The sequence below is a fragment of the Epinephelus moara genome, chromosome 21 (genome assembly GCF_006386435.1).
Source record: "Epinephelus moara isolate mb chromosome 21, YSFRI_EMoa_1.0, whole genome shotgun sequence".
NCBI lineage: Eukaryota > Metazoa > Chordata > Actinopteri > Perciformes > Serranidae > Epinephelus > Epinephelus moara.
The window spans coordinates 15412650-15435214 of record NC_065526.1 but is presented as its reverse complement, the minus strand read 5'-3'; the positions used below and the strand labels follow the sequence as shown (position 1 = coordinate 15435214).

The following is a 22565-nucleotide window of genomic DNA, read 5'->3' as shown; positions in this document are numbered from 1 at the left end:
GGCTCTGGATGTGGCGTAATCGTTGCGCGACCATTTTGACTGGGGCGACGTAGGGACGTAGTTAGCTGTTAGCTGTTAGCCGTTAGCGGTGTCTGTATTAACTCAATTACTCAATAAACGGTCCGTGAATTTATTATTTTTTTTCCAGCGGATGTCTTAGTTACAACATGATTGAGCTAACTGGAGTATTTTCATGTCATATCCGACAACGGGAGGCTTTTAACAGATGACGTCCTGATGTTAGCTTTGCTGCTGCTGTTAGCTGTCCCTGTCAGCTGCAGCCACTACTGATGCTTTCTAGAAATCGTGATTTCCCAAAACTGAATAAATACCACACATAGCAACACAAAACTGCTCTGCTAGCTCAATCATGTTGTAACTAAGATATCCACTGGAAAAAATATTTTTTTCACGGACCGTATATTGAGTTAGTGAGTTAATACAGACACCGCTAACGGCTAACAGCTAACGGTTAGCCCAGCTAATCTACGATAACCATAGTAATTACAAAACGTCACTTCCCGCCTTGAGTATATCCAATCAGCACCAAGTAATCCTCAAGTCCCAGCCAGGAGTCTCTCGGGGCCGTTCTGAGTACCTACTCTGAGGCAGGGACTTGTTTAGCCCCTGTAAAAGTTCCGGAACTCTGTCCTGTGGGGGTGGTTCCTGCGGTGGAGACACGCACAAACGGCCCCGGCCCCGTAAAATTACCCTGAAGTTCCTGTGGTGGAAACGGGCCTAAAGTCACCTTAAACTTTGCCATAATAAATGCCACTCTTTTGCACTTAAGGAGGCTTTGTTGTGAAATAAAGAGACTCAAAACACATAGGATTGGACATTGAAGGGTTTACCTGTGAAAAGGCCAAAGAATGGGTACATAATGACAATTTATAGTGTCTGACAAACAAGTAGTAGCAGTTGACACACCTACAAGCTTTCTAATACACATTAAAAGGTGTTTCCTGTCACTTAAGCTACTGTTTTCCTGTTCCACTTCTGGGAGCAATTGACCTATGGCTAAGCCACGCCCCCCTCCAGACAAACTATCAACATTGAGTGACCGGCACTATGGCAGGTGTCACAGTACACAGCATTTCGCAGGAGGCAATTGATGATTTTTGGGGACTTAACGATCAGATGTCATTGAGAAGTAACCAAAAGGGCCTAAACTACGTATTGGAGGGATATATTCATCATTTTATTGTTGAGAAGGTCGATGAAAAGCTTAAATTACAAGCCAAAATTTACAGGTCACACTGTACGCTTGTGAACCGCATCTGGTTGCCGTCGCCATCAAAGACAACAAGTTAAAGTGCCACTGAAGTTAAGGTTTTTGGCTCAGAATATGAGAAAAGGATAACGGCCTTTTTACCATCTTTACCAAGAGTGTCTCTCCGTTAGTTTGGTGCTACAGTATTTACACTGAATCATTCAGCATAACGTTTGCCAACCTTTGTTATCTCTGCGATTACAGATAAGTTAATGAAGCTAAGCTCCAGAAGTTAACGTTAGCTTAAATAGAGCTAACAATGATGTACGATCACCAAAGTACAAAACTAGAACAAAATAGGCTAATGAACTCCCAGCAAACAAGCTGACATGATGAACAACGCAGTTAGGAGCTAACGTTAGCTAAAGTTAGCCTAACGTTAGCTAGAGATGTTAAAGATAACTTTATATTTATTTCCAGCAAAGTGACAATATGTTGCCTCAAACACAATGTTGACTTACCTTAAACAGATGTAGACATCATTGTTAATCTTATTCACGTTGAGTTGATGTTGTGGTCTAACGTTACCGCACAACTTTATCCAAAGGAGACACTTTTCTCCATTGACATGTGGTTTAAAGTGTGAAAAAATACACCTCGTCGCCCAGCCTCTCAGGATACCTTGTGTCGGAGTTGCATGTACCCCATGCACACCGTTTGACCATTTTTAAACTTCAAATCTCCGAAAAAGCTCATAAAACAAACGAACAAACCTGACTTCCTGTAATGCATTTCAATGAACGTCCAGGCAGAGAATGTCTGAGTGTATGGGAATGGCTATACGCACTGTGATTGGCTCATTGCGTTTGAGGGCAGGACTTAGCCATGGGTCAATTGCTTTTCTTCACCTTCCCAAATTCTGTCATGTCAGGTCAACTCTACCAAAACATGTGAGTGAACTACTATTTAACGCAAGTGGGAGTTGGCCAGTAGAGTTGCAAATGCATTTCCCAACAGAATACTCAGAAATCTGCACTGCGTAGAGCATGTGCTTATCTGTATAAATCAGTTGTGCCTTAAAATGGAAAATGACCAAAACTAAGGTCGGACTTTCCGAAAAAGTTGTGGTGTCATTTTGAGCGTTGTTTTCATTTAAATATTAGAAATTATGTTAAGAAAATGTTATTATTGATATTTGCTATTTTTGCACTTTGTACATTTTTCTCATCTGCACTGCATCAAAAGGTCATGTATCTTTAAATATCCTCACATTGTAATATAGATGAATGCCCAGTGTTTGATCATGAGCTTAAGAAGTTGATATACGCAATACCACTGTCTGTCTACAAGGTGCTGATCGTTACTACAACAAAATAAAAGAAATGATTGTCTACTACCCCTCATTGTATATGAAATATTGTTGGAGGTTCTTCACACTATCTGCCTGTTTTGTAAGTACTTATTTTTGGTGTATTGTTGTGTCTGTTAGCTGTAAAGCTCAGAAGACAAAGTCAAGTCCTAAAATTAGGACAAGAAGAAAAAAATATGTTACATATATGTTGATGAAAATGTGAATTTGATGTTCTCTGCTTGTCTCTTCTCTTTTATTAGGGAATTTTGCTCCTCTTTCTGATCAAGTTCAGTCTGCTGAAATACAACAACACCTATCAGTACCCCTGGTGGGGCTATGCCATTGGGATACTTCTTGCTTTCTCTTCAGTTGTGCTTGCTCCTCTGTGGTTTCTCTACAGTATGGCAGTAACCCCAGGAACACTGAGACAGGTATGTGTGTGTCAACTGATAACACAATGTACCCTGTTCATCACAAAGGTTTACTGCCAAAGATAAAGTTCATAAAGCATTTTGTTATTTTAGTAAAGTCAGTGTCATCTGCAAGAAAAGGTGAAGTCATTGACCTCTCTTTGACAAAACACCATGCTTCCTACATGGAGCTACACCTGTAAGATAGTCTAGCAACAAATATCTAAAGCAAAGGTCTGCTTGCAAATGATCTGTAAAATTAAGTGGCAAATTTTGGTCTTTTTACAGAGACTGAAAACTTTATGCACTCCAGCAGCTGACCTGTGTAACGCTCCACTAAAGAAGACTCTTTACCCTGAAACACCTCTGTCTGATACAGAGCTACACGATTTAACTGAAAAACCTTAAGATGGCAGTTCTGAAGGTGAGTCACCTGTAATCAGACACATCAGTGATCAGATGCTCTACATTTAATTTCCCATAGTAATGTGGTGACTGCTGTTGGGGACTCAAATAATTTGACTTTTTGATTTCAGTTTCACTTATATTGTCTCTTCAGTCCACACAGTTTTGTCCAGATTAAGTTCAAAAAGACAATTTAAACACTGGGACAGTAACATAATGAGCATCATGCAATCCATGGTTTCTATCTGAAGGTTTTTTTTCTGTAGTTGTGTGGGCCATAAAAGCTACAGCATAGCTACTTGAAGATAATATTTATGACTGAACAAAATGAAAAGTACTGAAACATTTTCAAATGTCACCAAGTCAAAGTAAGTCATTTAGACTCTAGCTGAACAACATAAGGAAGACTCACCTTTTCTGTCTCTACATGCTGCATCAGTATTATTTACACTGAATCTGAAAAGGCCATTACAGTACATGTAGTGAAGTAATACTGTAGTATAATATTAATTTCTGTTTCTCTCCATCCTCACAGAAACTGTTTTGCACCACAGAAGACCTGATGAGTGCAAATCAAAGAATAGTCTACAGCCTGAACTACACTTCTAAACTCAGTCCAGAAACTCTTTACCTAGTTTCTAGCTAGTTGCCTTTGTTATTAGGTTTGGTTAGATTTAGGGAAGAGGACTGGGATTGGTTAGGGTTAGAGTAACGATATTGGGGTAAGCCAATCCGAGGCAGGGTAAGGCAGAGTAGGGCGGATCATGCCTTCACTATCCTTGCAAACGCAAATTCCAGTTGTTATCGGTGCAGAAGTCACTGATGATGTTACAGTGCTACCTTCGTGAGGTTCATTTAACTTCATTTTCTCTCTGTATTTTATACTGACTCGCAAATGTTGTGTATGTTTGTCAGACTAATGCAATGTCAGTAAGATTTGTTTTGCAATTAGCCTGTTTGAAAATAAGTCTTGCTAAGTGTTTAGCCAACTGGCTAGCCTAGCTGACTTGCTTTTGTTGGTAATGATGACCACTGAGAGACTTCAGCTTGTTCAAAAATCTGCAGCTCAGTTTCTAACCAGAACCAAGAGGAGAGAGCACATCAGGCCAGTCTGAGCTGATCTGCACTGACTTCCTGTTACATTTAGAATTGATTTTAAGTTCCTCCTCCTAGTATACAAAGCCCTACATGGGCTGTGACCAAGCTACATTGCTAATTCCCTTGTTAACTATTTGCCTCCAAGAACGCATGTGATCATCTGCTGCTGGTTTATTGGAGGTTTCCAGAAACAGCCAGAAGAAGATCAGGGATGCAGCCTTTGCCAGTTACGCCCCAAGGCTATGGAACACATTACCTATAGATATCAGGGAAGCTAGCTCACTAAATATTTTTTAAAACAAAGCTAAAAATGCATCTGTTCACTTTAGCCTTTAACTAGCTCTGACTTCCTGATACAGGTCTGAAACTCTATTGTTTTACGCTTTTACTTTCCATTTACGCTTCACGCTGATGCAGCTCTTTAAAATCTTACTTGATTTTATGATTTATAGTTTTACAATTCTATTCATTTAGAAATCAGTTCTGTTTCATGTTTATTTTGTCTATTTTCACGTGAAGCACTCAGTGCTCACACTGCCCTCATTGTAAAGGGTTACTTAAATGGAGTAAAAGGGAGGCTTAGTAAGTAATGGACAGTTAATGATTAAGTAATGATTTAGTGCTCATTAACTACTCAGTATGATGCAGCACTACACAAAAACGATAACATTGGTCAGGTCAGGTTTTTGTGGAACTTTCAAAGTTTGTCAAACATAAACCTCGCCGTAAACATTAAGAAAAAGGTGGAGAGGATCAACACCAGCATCACTTCAGACCACATGGATGGACAGGACCATCTCTGCATCCATCATTGCATTTTTGGAGTCACCGGTATGGATGTGGAGTGATTGAAGATTGGCTGTGGTCCCAGCCACATGGATCTTCTTGTTATCACAAATGCCCTTTTCTTCCCTGCTGTGGTTAAGAGGGGGTGCTGGATACTAGCTCACTTAATTTTACTCTATTGTCAATCCTCTTTATTTGGTTTGGACACCACTGTAAGGTTCCTGACAGGTCAGCAGATGACCAATGAGCATGGAGACATATTGAGCCACACCCAGTGCCCAGATAGTTATCATTTCATTATATTGGTGCAAAGACGCTATGCTTGTTAAAGATACAATTGGTTAACACATCATATAATACTTAAGGCCACAACCGGCCGTCTTATCAAATCATAGTTTTACAAATGTACCTGTGGGTCATCAAACTTCACTGAAGTAGATAACAAATATTGCAGGTATAAAATTTCCAGTAAAGTTTTGGATTGCTCAATAGACTTTGGACATGAAGCCTCTTTTCTTTTAACATCCATGTCAGATACAGCAGAAGTATTGAACTTAAACCAACTAAAAGGGAATCATTTCTCATCACTTACATTTCAGCACAGCAGATGTGCCCTAATGGAGCCAGAAGGTCAGAAGAGTCTGATGAAAGATGACAACAATCCAAATGATGTTGCAGCAAAGTGTGACAAGAGAGGCCAGTGGGCCAACAAGAGGGAGTTCATTTTGGCAGTAGTTGGAGAAATCATTGGTCTGGGCAATGTTTGGAGATTTCCTTATCTTTGCTTCAAAAATGGAGGAGGTAAGAACACGATTAAAGGTCTCATTGACTGGAAGAATGGGACTAAATCATTAACATTTTGTGTTTGTCTTTTCCTCAGTATAATTCATTACTTTGCTAAATGTTTCTCCTTAGGAGCTTTCTTGGTTCCTTATGTTTTGTTCCTGCTCACCTGTGGAATCCCCCTCTTCTTTCTGGAGGTCTCTCTGGGACAGTTAACTGGTCAGGGTGGAATCACCTGTTGGGGGAAAATATGTCCTTTATTTGAAGGTACTGATAGCGACATATTCAATACAGTATGCATAGTATCTGAAATACTTTTTACATTACTGGTGTGTACCTGATATTGGAGTTTGATCATATCTTTGTCAATAGGTCTAGGCTATGGAAGTCAAATGATAATACTATACACTGTGATGTATTATATCATCATCCTGGCCTGGGCCTTCCTCTACCTCTTCTCCTCCTTCCACACTGTACTCCCCTGGGCCAGCTGCAACAACACCTGGAACACAGGTACACATCTACATTATGTCGGTGCCATGGCCTTGTATAGGTATAGAACTATAGTTAAGGGTGACACATGAGTGTAGTTTGACTCTAGAGGAGGTACTTACATGTACTGTTTTAAAAAATGTTGTACTGTTTTCACACAAAGTTGACTTATTATCAACATGGTGGCAAATTCTAAACATATTTTAGCCATTCTAACTTTTTACCTTTTACTCTTCCACCTCTAGAGAACTGCATTGATTGCAGTCAGGATGATTCAGTTCATGGCCAGATCAATGAAAATGCAACATCTTCAGTTGAAGAATTCTGGCAGTAAGTAATTCATATCATGAAAATTGTTTTGAAATCATAAAAATGTATCTTGACATACTTTTCCTTCTGTGCACAGGAGGAAAGTTCTGGGTTTGTCTGGAGGGATTGAGGACATGGGTAGTATCCGCTGGGACCTGGCTGGATACCTTCTGCTGAGCTGGATCATCTGTTACTTCTGTCTCTGGAAAGGAGTCAAGACATCAGGAAAGGTAAGGTGTATACACTTCTCATCAATGCAGTGTTAATAGAACTTTGAAGTCATTAAGACCTAAACTGTGAGATACAGAAGAAAGAAGAAAATCTGAAATGATTGCATTAGAGACCATGGAGCACAGCCGTGTAGTTGTTGGACCCTTGTCAGAGCTGGTCAATGCTACACTATGATTGGCCAGTCTGCATTCAAGGGATGGGACTTAGCAAAGGGTAATTTTTTCAGACACAAAAATCATGACTCCTTGAACATAAAAAATAGATTTAAATGGCATAAACAATAAAAACAAAACAAACAAAAAAAACAGTTCTTTGAACCTAAATGTGCATAGATCTTATTGTATGGGCCTCACAGGGTGAGTAAAACGGATGACCCCTTACAAAATGTGTTGTCACATGACTAATTTTATCTATGGTTGCCTAGAAACAAGTGGTGGCAGGCTCACATCACCCCACTCTCCCCTATACACTTATTATCAATGGGATGTTAATAGAACTTCAAACTCAGTAAAATCTTAAGCATTATTTGAAAACTGACCACCCCTGAATACACTAAGTACTGGTGCTTCTCTCTCAGGTTGTCTACTTCACGGTCACTTTTCCCTATGTGATGTTGATTGTGCTGCTGGTCTGACACTGCCAGGAGCTGTGGATGGAATCCGATTTTACCTTTCTCCTGATCCGACCCGTCTGACTGATCCTCAGGTGAGCTTTATGTGTGACTGATGAGTGAATGTATAAATAAATCAAGTTTACAAAGCGTTTTTGGACCAACTGCAGCTTAGCAGACACAGGAGATTGCTGCATATCAGAGAATACAGAAGGTTGCTTGAGCCCACCAAGGACAGGAGGTTGCTGTGGCTCAGCAGGGACAGGAGATTTTGGTGCCGTTCAGCAGAGACAGAAGTTTGCTGCAGCTCAGCAGTTACATGAAATTGCTGCAATTATGGGGCCCGTACCACAGGAGGTTGCGCTACCTGTCGAGTCACAGCAGGGGGTGCGATAAAGGAGATAGATGGGGCAGCAGGGTACCCTGGGTTGTGAGTGGAAGGGTTCCAAGTCTGTGCATCCCGGGGGCTTCAGGTCTGAGTGTCTGCCAGATGCTCTGGAGTCTGGGTAAGAGGATGGAACACAGGAAGTTGTGGCTGGGCCTCGGAAGTCAGCTTTGCACAGGGCCTTGCACACCCCTGCGAAAACCTTGTCTGTGAGAATTTCAAATACATCCATAGTTATTCCATGTTATAGTTAACTGTGCAAGTATAGATCACTCAACATGCAGTTTTGGAGCATTTTACTGAAACTACAGAAGGCTGCTGCAGCCGTACTGCTGCTGCTGCTCCATTCACCAGCCAACAGAGCACTGTTCCTCCGTGAAACCCTTCACATCGCAGCCACACCACTCCTGACACTCCTGGTCATACACACACCTCTCTCTCCACAGAACCACTGATAATAGCTGCTCATAGTGGTAGTGGATCAAAGCTAATTTGTACAACGGCCTGTTATCCCGAAAAACAAACAAACAAACAAAAAAAAAACATCCATTGCTCTGAAGGGCCATTTCTCCGAAAACATGTAACACACTCTCCCAAACAGAAGCACATGGCTAATTATTATACAGAATGACTGAGATGGAGCTTGCCTGTTTTGCAAACGTGACTTTTATTTATTTATTTATTTGTTCCAATGCGCATGTGTGTGAAGTTTTTGGTTGCACGTGAGGTGTTTCAGGGCAGAGATCTCTTCACACTGATGTCGGATATGGATCACTTAAAACAGAAAAATCGACTCTGGGGGAATAATTTGAATTGAGCATTAAGTCCTGTAATGTGATTGTAGCCACTGATGATCCAGGAGCAGGTGGAGATGGGCTGATATAAACACTGCGGGTGGTAATTGGGGAAGGTTAGTGGATGGACGTGGGAGTCAGGTAAGTGGGACGGGTGAGTAAGTCTTCCTAAGAAATGCAGGGGCCTGGAGAAGTGTGAATGTGTCTAAAGGGAGGGACACAGAGGCAGAAATGTGATTACAATATAAACATCAAATAAAATCAATCAATATTTAATGGCATGTAGCGATCACAATACATTAAACTGTTTTCAGGTGTGGATGGATGCTGGAAGCCAGATATTATTCTCCTATGCTGTCTGCTCAGGCTGTTTGTCAGCTCTGGGAAGCTACAACAAATACAACAACAACTGCTACAAGTATGGAAAATAAGCAGTATTTTATGTTGCTACTTTTTTTTACCATCAAGTATTTATGTGATGCAGGGTACAATACTTAATCTTTCTTTTTTTTTTTGTTTTTAAATTTCAGAGACACTTTTTTCCTGTGCACACTGAACAGTCTAACCAGCTTTGTTGCGGGCTTTGCAGTCTTCTCTGTCCTCGGCTTCATGTCCTTTGAGTTGGGTGTTGACATCTCAACTGTGGCTGAATCAGGTATGGGATGGTTTGTAGAAAGACACTGTTGTGTGATAGCTTTGTTGTGCTCTCAGTAAATGATAAGTATCTACCTTAAAAATGCCTTAAACTTGTCAGAGCCATTTGGATTTTGGTCTCTTGATGGCATGGGTCCCTCACAGTGCCTTGGGCAGCCAAGTGCTGGGCCCTTAAAAATGTGTTTCACAAGACCACACACTCATCCTGGTACATGCACAGTAATATGACTACAAAACATGATTATTGACTCATGTTTTGTCAATAATCTGCTATGCTCCTCGGTAAGTCTTCTTCTTTGAGAGCGCACAGCAGTCCATGCCGATCTGGCATGCAGACGAAAACACCACTCTCACCGACAACTTTGCAACCAAAATTTGAAAGAAAAAAGTCTTTTGTGTGCAAAAAATGTGAAATCTTTATCATAAACCTGTGAAAAAAATGAGAGCAAACACAAAAGTTTTAAATATTTGTTCAGTGAACTTTGTACCACTTGCAGGTCCTGGCCTGGCATTTATTGCCTACCCTCGGGCAGTAGCCATGATGCCTTTACCCCAACTTTGGGCTGTCTGCTTCTTCATGATGATAGTCTTCATTGGACTGGACAGTCAGGTGAAGTTTATCATTCACTTGTATTTAAAAAATAAATCAGACTGTCTTAACATTCAGTTATAAGCCCCTCTGTTCTTCTGCTTTGAATTATCACCAAGTCCCCACACAAAAAGACGACTTCAATCTATTTCTCCACTTGAAACCCACTTCCATTTACTTTAAAGAAATTGTAAATTATCTAAAGCTAAAAACAGCAGTAACTCTCTCCCGACCCAGAGGGGTCAATCCACTGGTTTCCAGCAGAGAACTATGGCTTCAGATTTGGAGGTGCCGACTTTATCCCGACCACCTCACACTCAGCTGCAAACTGCCCCAGTGCATGCTGGAGGTCATGGTGTGATGAAGCCAACAGAGCCACAAAAAGCAGGGATGCAGTTCTGAGATCACCAAACTGGACCCCGTCCTTCCCCCTGCTGCGCCTCAAGATCCTGTCCATGAATATCACAGGATAGGTGACGAGGGGCAACCCTGGCAGAGGCCAACACCCATTGAGAACATGTTTGACTTTACGCCAAATATGCAGACGCAGCTCTCACTTTGGTCATACAGGGACCGAGTGGCTCATAGCAGCAACCCTGGTACCCTGTCATCAAGAAGATCTTGATGATATCGAGTATTTGGACTTTGAGGACCTCACTTGCTATGGGGGCAATGTAGAAAATGTAAAATATTGGAAAAGTAACACATCTTTTGCCCACAGTTTGTGTATCTGGAAGCCTTGGTGACATCCATATCAGACATGTATCCATCCTTCTTTTTAACTGGTCATCGACGTAAACTGCTTCTGCTGGTCATCTGTGGTGTATCTTTGATCATCGGCCTGTTGATGGTGACTGAGGTAAGACTTCATGTGTTTAATCTGTGAAGTGAAAACTGTTTAGAAATCTCTCTCTGTGTCAAATATGTTTTGCCTTTGAAGAAAATGATCTCTTTTCTCTTCCTGTCTCTTTCTTCTCTGTTATGTGCTGTAGGGAGGACTTTATGTATTTCTGCTGTTTGACTACTATGCTTGCAGTGGAATACCGATCATGTTTTTTGCCATTTTGGAGTGCATCTGTGTGGGATGGATGTTTGGTAAGCATCAATCAGAAGTGGGAGAGATACATACACTTTAATTATATGGATTTAAAAACACAGCATATTTAATAAGCCACTGGTAACAATGTGTATTTTGACCCTAATGTAGGCTACATGATTTGAAAGTTGACATATTTGGGTGGCTTTGATGAACCCTAAAGTAGCAGTATCCCTATCATAACTAATGGCAGTGCCACTTTTTGGTCATTTAGACTTAGGGTGCTTTCACACCTGCCCTGTTTGGTTTGGTTCAGTCAAACTCAAGTTCGTTTGCCCCCTAAGTGAGGTTTCTTTAGGCAGGTGTGAACACAGCAATCACACTCAGGTGTGCACCAAAACGACCGGACTGAGACCTTCTTGAAGAGGTGGTCTCGGTCCGGTTACAAACGAACTTTGGTGCAATGCGTTTATGGTGAGAACGTGTTACGACCTTGATCCGAACACACTGTTTGTGTTAAACATGAGCATGTTACAGTCCTGGAGGATTATTAATGTCCTCATGACAGTGCCCATTGTGCCCTGTCACAATGGGCACTGTCAACCTGCCATACCTGCAACTCTTTCAGTTAACCCAGTAAATCTCCACCACACCTCCTTCATCAAGCCAACTGCTCTCACCTGTGGATCATTACCTCTGGCCAGTATAAAGACTCTAGCTTCACACACTCTCCTTGCCAGATTGTTCTTTGTCATACACATGCAAGACTTTGCAGCATTTATTCCTGGACTGGTTCCTTGTTGCTGACCTTGCCTGTCTCTGACTCTCTTGCTTCACCTGCTCCCCGGTAAACCATTGAGCCTTCTGTCACCTACCAAGACCTCTGCTTCTGCATTCCTGGTTCCTGCTCGCCTGTTCCCCCTGGCTGTTTGGCAGTGTGTACTCCTGGCTCAGATTCCCTGCTTGTCAAACATCACCTTCGGCCTTCTCCCTTCTCCCTTCTCCCTTCTCCCTCACAGTACCTTTGCACACATTTGAACTGCTTACCATTTGTGTGCATCTAGCAGACGCCACTGACTCACCAGCTCTCTGCTTCAGTGTGCCACACCATGCACTCTGGAAGGTTCCAAGCCAACACATCAACTGTCATTGTATTTTCATCTGCCTGCTCACTCTGTGTTTGACAAGTGGCTATTAGAAACTAGAAAGTCCCTGAATTCTGGGCAGTCATGACACCAAGAAGAGGATATTATTGGAGCCGACTTCTCCGTCGCCGGGTAAGCCAATGGCCGCCGCATTTGACAGGAATACATTAACGTTACTGTCTGTGTCTGTGACCCCCGTTCAACCCACAATCGGTGGGATTCGCCTTTCGTTTCTGCTGCTGGTTGAAATCTGTACTCGCACAGAGTGCTGAATGATTTAAGCCTATTTTGCTCGCTCAAAACTATTTTTAGTCGCGAATGCGAGTGCCGTGACGGACGGATCGCCACACTGCCGACATTTTATTCCGCCCGTCACGGCACGCTGTTTGATTGCGTTATCAAAACACGCCGCTATTATTCGGCCTTGCTTTTAACTTATTCCACCGAATACCGAATGTGTGTTTTTTTGCAATATTCGGCCGAATATATTCGGTTACCGAATATTCGGTGCATCCCTAGTCATCAGTGTTGTTTTCATCGAAATATTATGCATTATGTTAACAAGAAAATTCTGAATTTGCTAATTTGATGAACTTTGCAAATATTTCTTATCTGCACTTACATTTTCTCAAATATTCTCAAATTATAATGGAGATGAATGCCAAGTGTTTGATCATATGCTTTCAAAGTTGATAAACCTAATACGACTGTCTGTCTATAAGGTGCTGATCGTTATTATGACAAAATAAAGGAAATGATTGGCTACTACCCCTCATCGTATATGAAATATTGTTGGAGGTTCTTCACGCCATCTATCTGTGTTGTAAGTCAATTTTTGGTATATTGTTGTGTCTGTTAGCTGTAAAGGTCGGGAGACAAAGTAGGACAAGAAGAAAAAAATATATTTCTAAATATATGTTCACAAAAAATGTAGGCTGGTCATTTGATGTTCTCTGCATGTATCTTCTTTTTTATTAGGGAATTTTGCTCTTCTCTCTGATCAACTTCACTCAACTGAAATACAACAACACCTATCAGTACCCCTGGTGGGGCTATGCCATTGGGATACTTCTTGCTTTCTCTTCAGCTCTGCTTGCTCCTCTGTGGTTCCTCTACAGTATGGCAGTAACCCCAGGAACACTGAGACAGGTATGTGTGTTATAATAAAGCATTTTGTTATTTCAGCTAGGTCAATGTAACCATTTACAGTAAAAGGTCAAGTCCACGACCTCTCTTTGACCAAACACCACGCTGCCCACTTGGAGCTATGCCTGCAAGATAGTCTAGCAACCAATTTCTAAAGCAAAGGTCTGTTTGTGAATGATCTGAAGAATTCAGTGGCAAATTTTGGTCTTTTCACAGAGACTGAAAACTTTATGCACTCCAGCAGCTGAGCTGTGTGACGCTCCACCAAAGAAGACTCTTTACCCTGAAACACCTCTGTCTGATACAGAGCTGCACGATTTAACCGAAAAACCTTAAGATGGCAGTTCTGAAGGTGAGTCACCTGTAATCTGAGACATCGGTGACCAGATGCTCCAAGTTCAATTGTCCACAGTGATGTGGTGAATGGGGATGGATTCAATTTGACTTTTCATTTCAGGACTTTAATGGTATTTTCAGTCCACTCAAAAATGTCATGCCTAAGTTAAAAAAACAATTTTACCACAGGGAGTGTAACATAACGAGCATCCTGCAATCTGAGGTGATCCATACAAGATGGTCAAATTGCAGATTTGATAACGCATGCCCATGAAATATCTACAGCACTGAGGCTTGTACAGGAAGCTAATGAATGGAGGTCAGAATGTGTGTAATGTGATCATTTGTTGTCTTACTTTGGTAGCAGCATTGGATTTCTGTGGGCCAGAAAAGCTACAGTGTAGCTACTTGAAGCTAATATTTATGACTGAACAAAACGAAAAGTACAAAGATATTTTAAAAAGTCACCAAGTCAAAGTAATTCGTGTTTAGACTCTAGCAAAACAAAATTATGTAAGATTCACCTCACCTTTTCTGTCTCTACATGCTGCATCAGTGCAGAACTCTGCAGGCAGCCAAAGAACAGCCAAACGGTTCAGTTCACTTCAGCTGATAACTTCTGATAATGTTTTAACATTAAACTAAAAAGACCATAACAGTACATGTAGTAAATTAATATTCTAGTATAGCATTAATTTCTGTTTCAATTCATCTTCACAGAAACCAACTGTGTTTGATGAGTGCATCATCAAAGAAGAGTCTACAGCCTCAACGTCTGAGTGTAAATGAAAATAAAGGTTTGTGCAACAGCTGTGTTAAGGGGGGAAAAAAAGATGCAGATGTAAAGACCTTTATCAGTACCAAACAACAATAATGACTTAGATGTAGTTGAGTGAAAGTAGTTAAATAATCTGTATTAGTTTTGGTGGTGGCTGTTATAACATAGGTTGTACCTTTACAACTAAAGGAGTCTTGAATATGTATTTGCATAAAATGAATTGAATGAAGCTGTATGGTAACTATGTAATAAAAAAAACTCCTCAGTAATCCCATGTTGTTCCTTTTTTCATCTTGTTACTCAAAATGATTGTATTTGTTTTTTTCTTTTCTTGTGAAGCACTTTGTTACTGATTTTGGTTAGGGTGGTACATGACGGTTCTAGATGTCAAATGAGACCTTCAATCTTGACTAACAAAAATAATACAAACAGGGTAATGGAGATCCATACAAGAGCGGGTACAGCACCAGTGCCAATTTGCCAAAAATAAATAAAAAATCAAAATAATAAAATTAAGTCTGAATAAATAAACACATTAATATTGACAGTGAAAATAATATATATAGAACAAGAAATAAATACAAAACCAAAAATCGCACTTCCAGGCCCCCAGACCATACAAAATAATTCCAAAAATCTGATTAGTACTTGAGCAGGGTTAGTCATCCTAGTCAACACAGATTCATAAGAGGCAGTTTTTGTCATATAGTTGACCCATTCTTTTATTTCTGCGGGCTTCATTGTCGTTCCAATACCTGAGTATTGTTCTAGCAGCTGTAACGCCTCCAGCCATAACAACTGAGAATTCCTCCCTTGACACATTATGCACTTGTGATCTGTCCCCCAATAAACTCAATCTCAGAGACACTGGCAATGTCTTACCTAGCCATTTACTTACGTATCTAAGAATTTTACTCCAAAAGGGCCAAATAAGTGGACAATCCCAAATACAGTGTAAAAAAAAGTGCCAGTTTCTTCCTGGCATTTCCAACATGAATCATTTACCCGATCAAATCTACCTGTACTGTATAATAGAATGCATACCAAATAATAATAATCTCGCCCCATTAGGCTGTGGACTGCAGTCATTACACTCGTTAGACTTGCTGAGAGTTGAAACTAAACTGAGATGACTGTGACACGTGTTTTTAAACGTAAAAAAAAGGCCTTTTAAAGTAGTAAACATCCCAAAAATTTAAAGCAAAGTCATCACAAATGGCAAGCATTAAAGAGGCAACAGATAGGATTCGTTTTTTTTTTAGCTTGGCGCCACCTAGCGTCAGCAGTGTTGCTCGCACTGTGGCAACGACCAAATTGAGCGTGGGTATCAGAGATAATCAATAAAATGTAGGCTGTAAAGCCACCAGTATACCTCTATGTATATGTAGAATGAGAAAGTGTGTGGACACTATACTAAATAAATGAGTAAAGAGACCGAGCAACAATTATCAGATTTATCTGAAGAAAAAAACAAATAGTAATGCAAATAATTATACTAGAATGCACAGCACCAGTACAAACAACTCACAGTAAATTATACCCATATGTACAGTACCAGTACAAACAACTCACAGTAAATTACACCCATATGTACAGTACCAGTACAAACAACTCACAGTAAATTACACCAATATGTACAGTACCATTAAAAACAACTCACAGTAAATTACACCAATATGTACAGTATCAGTACAAACAACGGTAGACATGTAAGGGATAATGTATCGTGAGCCGGTGACTGTTGAAAAATAACTCCCAACAGGGGAATGGAACCCCGACGCGGAGATATTTTTCAACAGTCACCGGCTCACTATACATTATCCCGCTTAGAACATGGCTTACTACTTAAACTTTCAAATGTTACAACTGGCATCAATATTATTAAACTGCTGGCAGAGGGCTGCCGTAGAATGGCAACGAGGATGTCAACCGACCAACACTCGCTACCCGGTCCCTGGTCGCGGCGATCTGCGATGCTGGCCAGCTAGGAATTAACTAGCAGCCAGTACAGTACAGTCCTCTCTCGGCTAGCTAACATTTAGCCGTGTTACTTACTGATCCATTAGAAAGAAAGCTAGCTGGACACCGGTGTTGAAGCTTCTTTGGCACTGAGCTCCCTTCATCTCTTGAATGAGGTTTACTCTTATTTTTCCTCTTCTTTTATCACTCTCCTTTTTGTGCATCCTCGCCTCCTCAGACAGAGGAGCTCATTTTCTTTTGGGATGCCGTTTTTCACTTGTCTCCAAACTTTCTCCGTCTGCCATTGTGCTCCTGACTCAACTCGCCCCGGCCAGTTCCTCATAAGGACCAGCTCCAGTCCCTGATTGGCTGACTGACCAGTTTGGCAATACATAACGCGTTTCCTGCCGTAAAGCAGATTTTTTCCGCGAAAATTCATCCCCAGTGGCAGAAGCTTATTGCAAAGATTGCAAAGCCATTAAGTAACCTATGTAAACGCTGATACTCTGATTTTACTGTGTATACTACCCTGTGCAACCCACATTATTTTAATAATGATATAGATAGGCAAAAATGCTGTCTGTTGCTTCTTTAAGAGAAAGTTTTGAGAAGGCAAAAAAACAAAAACAACAACTGTTACCTGTCTGGCAATTCTGGTCTAGGTGTAGCCTGATGAGTTGTCTACTTATCTAACATGTTTAGATAATTACCGGTTTTGATTAAGCCAACAATGAATACTGTGTTGCTTTTGTAACTGTTTCTCATTTTGAGAGAGCACACAGTAAAGTGCAGACTGGTGTGCACTTCAGTATAATTCCAAATTAAAACTTGTGTCTATGATCATCTGTGGATATAACAATCAAGCATTTAACATATCTCATCTCATATCTGGCTCAAGATGCAAAATTAGAAAAGTATCCTACAAAACAGCACCCCAAAGCAGAGTTTGTTATCACAAGGCATGACTTAAGCTCTCTTCATGTATGAAATGCACAGTAGACCAAATAAAGACCAATAAAAAATACACAAAAGGTCTTCGTTTTTGTGAACTTACACTTTCCTCTCAGTTCGTACTGACATTTTCTTATTTGAAACAACCTCTGGATAGAGTTTGGTAAGATGCTTGCTCTTTAAAATTGTTAACAGGGTCATTAACTAAGCCAGTGGTAGGTGAAAAATGTATGGACCAGATTTGAAAACGTGTCATTAACTACACTGATAATGTTATGTTTTTACAACAAAAGTCTGTGGACAGTCATTTCTTGTATTTTGTCATTTGATGTAACAAGAGAGGTGTTAAAACAGAAACCAAATTGATCAAAACAGGGACCATGGCAATGAAATGTTAACACCAATACCCCTGATAATGAAATCAACTGTATTTCCATGAATATAGGTGTCACTAAGTGTGCGGAACAAGACTGAGACAAGCAAGAAGATCCAAGAAATCCAAGGCCCTTCAATCAGTGTTGTTGTTGACATGAAAATTAAAATCACCAGGTGAGATTATTTTATCGTGACTGGTGAGAACAAAGGACATGAAATTATAAAACTAAGAAGTTGCTTTAATGTTTGGGAAGGCAATAGACAGTCACAGCGAAAGCAGGCTGTTGTTCCGTTTCGACAGAATAACAGCTACCCGGCCCCTCTTATTTTTTCTACTGGAATATGGAAAAGTGTAATTAGGAGGAGAGGACTTTAACAAAGCAACAGAAGCCGTAGAAGTAGGCGCAGCTTCATAAAGGTAAAAACCAACGACTGGCCAGCTCCCTCAGTGTAAAAGTCCATGATACAGGCAGGCAGTCCAAAAATGCATCTGAAGCACTCCCACTGTAGTCAAAAATCCTTTATTAATACATGGATCAGATGCCTGAACCACCTCAAGTGACACCTTTTGACCCGAAGGAGCAGTGGCTCTACTCCAAGCTCCCTCCGGATGTCCTCTCTAAGGCTGAGCCCAGCCACCCCACAGAGGAAACTCATTTTGGCCACTTGTATCCGTGATCTCATCCTTTTGCTCACTACCCAGAGTTCATGACCATAGGTGAGGGTTGGGACGTAGATGGACCAGTAAATCAAAAGTTCCGCCCTCTGGCTCAGCTCCCTCTTCTCCACGATGGACAGGCGCAGTGCCGCATCACTGCAGAAGCTGCACCAAACCGCCGATCCATCTAATGCTCCATTCTACCCTCACTTGTGAACAAGACCCCGAGATACTTGAACTCCCTCGCCTGAGGCAGTAACTCTACCTCAACCCAGAGGGGCAATCCACCGTTTTCTGGCAGAGAACCATGGCCTCAGATTTGGAGGTGCTGACTCTCATCCTGACTGCTTCCCACTTGGCTCCAGAGTACCCCATACTCCCACATTACTCCCCCACAAGACCCTCCGAAGTCCACAAAGCACATGTAGACTGGATGGGCACATGAAGATTTCAATGTCACGTTAATATGGAAAATAATGATCAATGCGATAACTTTCCTAATTGGATAACTCATTAATCATAATAACTTTTTTTGTAGTAACTACCCCAACAGTGGGTTCCCCAGTCACATGTGTTTGTTTCTGTGACTCTTTAAGACACTACTGAGAAAGCAAAAAATATCAGCAAAGACAGACATTCTCCATTCTTGGCATAGCCCGCTCTCTCTTGCACGAACACATCGTGTCAACAGGGTAGGGCCGACCAAAAAAGAAGTCTACAGCAATGCTTGCAGCTCTGTGAGGCTGTAACTATAAGCACAGCGGTGTAATGAGATAAATGCTAGCATTAGCATTCTAACATGCCCATGGTGACAATGCTAACATGTTGAAGCAAGTATAATCTTTATTGTTCATGATATATCAGGCTTCGGTCTTTTCATTGGATTTAGTTAACAATATAAAAAAAATATGGAATATATGAAACTCACACTTATCACACACTTAAAGTCTTTACAGGGCTCAAGAATAACGACTGACCGATTGCCCGGGGCAAGTAAAACTCACGGTCGGGCATGCAAACTAACAACTCACTTGCCCGATTGGGCAAGTTGCCAAAAATAGTAAAAGTTAATAACTAATTGATAAAATAAATGTATTTTAAAACGTGCTCTTCTGCTCTGATGCAGCGGTCTCTCTGCCTGAAGTCACAGGCACAGGCTAACAATGTCCTGCCCACAGCCCCCATTGATATTATTTTGCGCGACACATCATATAATAACATAACAATATACTATTTATGGTGTTATGTCATCGTGTCATTTCTGTCTCTACATGGTCAAGCGTTAACAATTCTCCTCTGCTCTCTGTATCACGCAAGGCGGAGTTCCGCCACACACACAGGTGAGCACGCTAGAGCGGCTCGGGCCGCATTTTCCTGACCAAACCTGACCCTGAGCCCGGTGCAGTTTGTCAGCTGACAAAGTTATTTTTATGGACACTGTGTAAATCACCATCAACAGACTGCTGTTACGCACAGACAAACAGCTGCTCGCACAGCAGCGCAGCACGGCACTTGTGCTGAGCTTGTGTTGCGTTCAGGCGTTGTCACGTAAATAACAACTTCCAACACTTAAACAGGTCATAGCCAGGGTTCTAAATTAACTTTTTTGATCACCAGCCAATGTGGCTGGTAACTTTCTAAAGTTACCAGCCAATCAGAATTTCCACTAGCCAAATTTTTTCCGGTGAAAATAAGAGAGATTATGAGTGCCACTGAATGCATTTGATCATTTTATTAACATTGTTGGCATGAAAAACGCACAGAAAGTACAATACATACAACAAAATATACACAGAAAGTGCAAACATTTAATTTCTGAATCAAATGTCTTCAGAGCTCTCTGAACTAATTTCTTCAGAGCCCCCATCTGAATCTGAGCCACCCTCAGTTCCTTTTGTCCGGTGTTTGCGCACAAACTCAGGCCTGCGTGAGCGCAAACTGTCAGCATGCCAGATGTCAATGGGTTTGCTTGGATCGAAGTCTTTGATGTCAGGTGAACACAACTGGGTTTTAAGGAGGTCAGAGAGGGTCTCACCTTTCAGGCGTGAGCGCCAGTCACTCTTTACCTGCTTCATAACACTGAACCCTCTTTCACAGTCAGCTGTAGTTGCAGGGATGGTGAGGAGAGCATCAAAAAGATCAAGGACGTCAGGACACCGATGGCGCAGCATTCTGTTCACAGTAGGCCAGGTCTTCTCAAAGGTTCCTGTAGCAGGGTCAGACAGACAATATGCATTATGCACTTGCAAAACAAATTATACATTTTCAAATGCAACTTTAGTTATTAAAAGATGGCATCAAATTTGGATTGTGCCTTTAACAAATGACATTTACTCTGATTCCTGATAAACAAAATAAAACTGGCTCACAATATTAGACATTTCTATAGAGCTTATCTGAAACTTGGGAACATTTCAAGCACTTGTTTAAAAATGCTACTGTTAAGTGATAGTTCAGGTTTTTGGACATGAAGTTGTGTGAAACGCTGACCATCTGTAGCTCTGATGTGACGGTGTCACTACTCTCAATGAGCCTCCTGCTCTGAGAAATCGCCCGTAGCTTACCGGAGAAAAAGTAGTTCTGAAGATGTACGGGGGACACGTAACCAAAAGGTTTTAAGCTACAAAAAAGTATGCATGTGTTTTGTTAGACTATTTCAATAATTTTAAAACATCCCCGCATTACGTCAGACCTTGCTATCAATTGGGACTATTTTCTGGCCAGTATCACTCCGCCGTGCAGGCCCGCAAGACAGCACGCCAACAGAAATCAATTAGACAGTTCATCACCACGCCGTGCAGGTGCGCAGGATAGCAACGGCTAACGAAAACTTCATCGGCTGTTTCCAACAGAGAACCAGTAGGCTATTATTAGTGAGGAAAAAGATGTACTAGCCCTATATATACCTACTACTACAGCGCAAACACCGGCTCAGGCTCACGACACACCCTCGTCAGCTGCTGTAGGTAAACAGAGGAATACCAAAATGGTGCGAACTTGTGATTTCCCCAGCTGTGGGAATAAAAACATCGCCGGCTCCCAATTCCATCGGTTTCCTGTTACAGATGTAACCCGTAGGCAACTTTGGCTAACCCACCACCAGAACAAAGCAGAGACTGGTCGTAATCACATATGAATTCACATTTCTATGTGATTGATTACTCATGTCATGGATTTAGCAGTTAGCCTAATATAATAAACTAAATGCCGACGGTAAAACGAGGCCGCGTATAATGTACTCTCCACAACACAACAGGCTATTAGTTCAATCAAACATTTTGTTTTACAGACAATCAGTTACAGACATCGTTATATAGACTGGTATTAGGTAATATATCTCTCTTTGGGCACAGCAGTGCGGAAATTGCGTTTTCTCTGTCCGTCGGGATCTGTGGGCAGCTGAAGTGAGCCTGACATACGCGCAGTTGCTTCACCCTCGCCGGCTTGGTAGCGAGGTTCATCCCAATTGACACAAGCCAAAGTTGCCTACGGGTTACATCTGTAACAGGAAACCGATGGAATTGGGAGCCGGCGATGTTTTTATTCCCACAGCTGGGGAAATCACAAGTTCGCACCATTTTGGTATTCCTCTGTTTACCTACAGCAGCTGACGAGGGTGTGTCGTGAGCCTGAGCCGGTGTTTGCGCTGTAGTAGTAGGTATATATAGGGCTAGTACATCTTTTTCCTCACTAATAATAGCCTACTGGTTCTCTGTTGGAAACAGCCGATGAAGTTTTCGTTAGCCGTTGCTATCCTGCGCACCTGCACGGCGTGGTGATGAACTGTCTTATTGATTTCTGTTGCCGTGCTGTCTTGCGGGCCTGCACGGCGGAGTGATACTGGCCAGAAAATAGTCCCAATTGATAGCAAGGTCTGACGTAATGCGGGGATGTTTTAAAATTATTGAAATAGTCTAACAAAACACATGCATACTTTTTTATAGCTTAAAACCTTTTGGTTATGTATCCCCCTTGTATCTTCAGAACTACTTTTTCTCCGGTAAGCTACGGGCGATTTCTCAGAGCAGGAGGCTCGTTGAGAGTAGTGACACCGTCACATCAGAGCTACAGATG

The 22565-nt window shown here is 41.4% G+C and overlaps 1 protein-coding gene and 1 pseudogene across 1 annotated transcript in view; one reads left to right on the top strand and one right to left on the bottom strand.

Annotated features, from left to right (window-relative positions):
- The first annotated feature begins 5877 nt into the window (after window positions 1–5877).
- LOC126408911 (sodium- and chloride-dependent GABA transporter 2-like) lies at window positions 5878–14591 on the top strand (annotated as a pseudogene).
- Window positions 14592–20209: 5618 nt separating this feature from the next.
- Window positions 20210–22565, bottom strand: part of LOC126408919 (zinc finger protein 862-like) — a 4926-nt gene continuing 2570 nt past the window's right edge. Inside the window, exon 6 of the mRNA XM_050074715.1 lies at window positions 20210–20697. The gene's annotated coding sequence lies outside the window, so the exon portion shown is untranslated. The remainder of the gene's footprint in view (window positions 20698–22565) is intronic.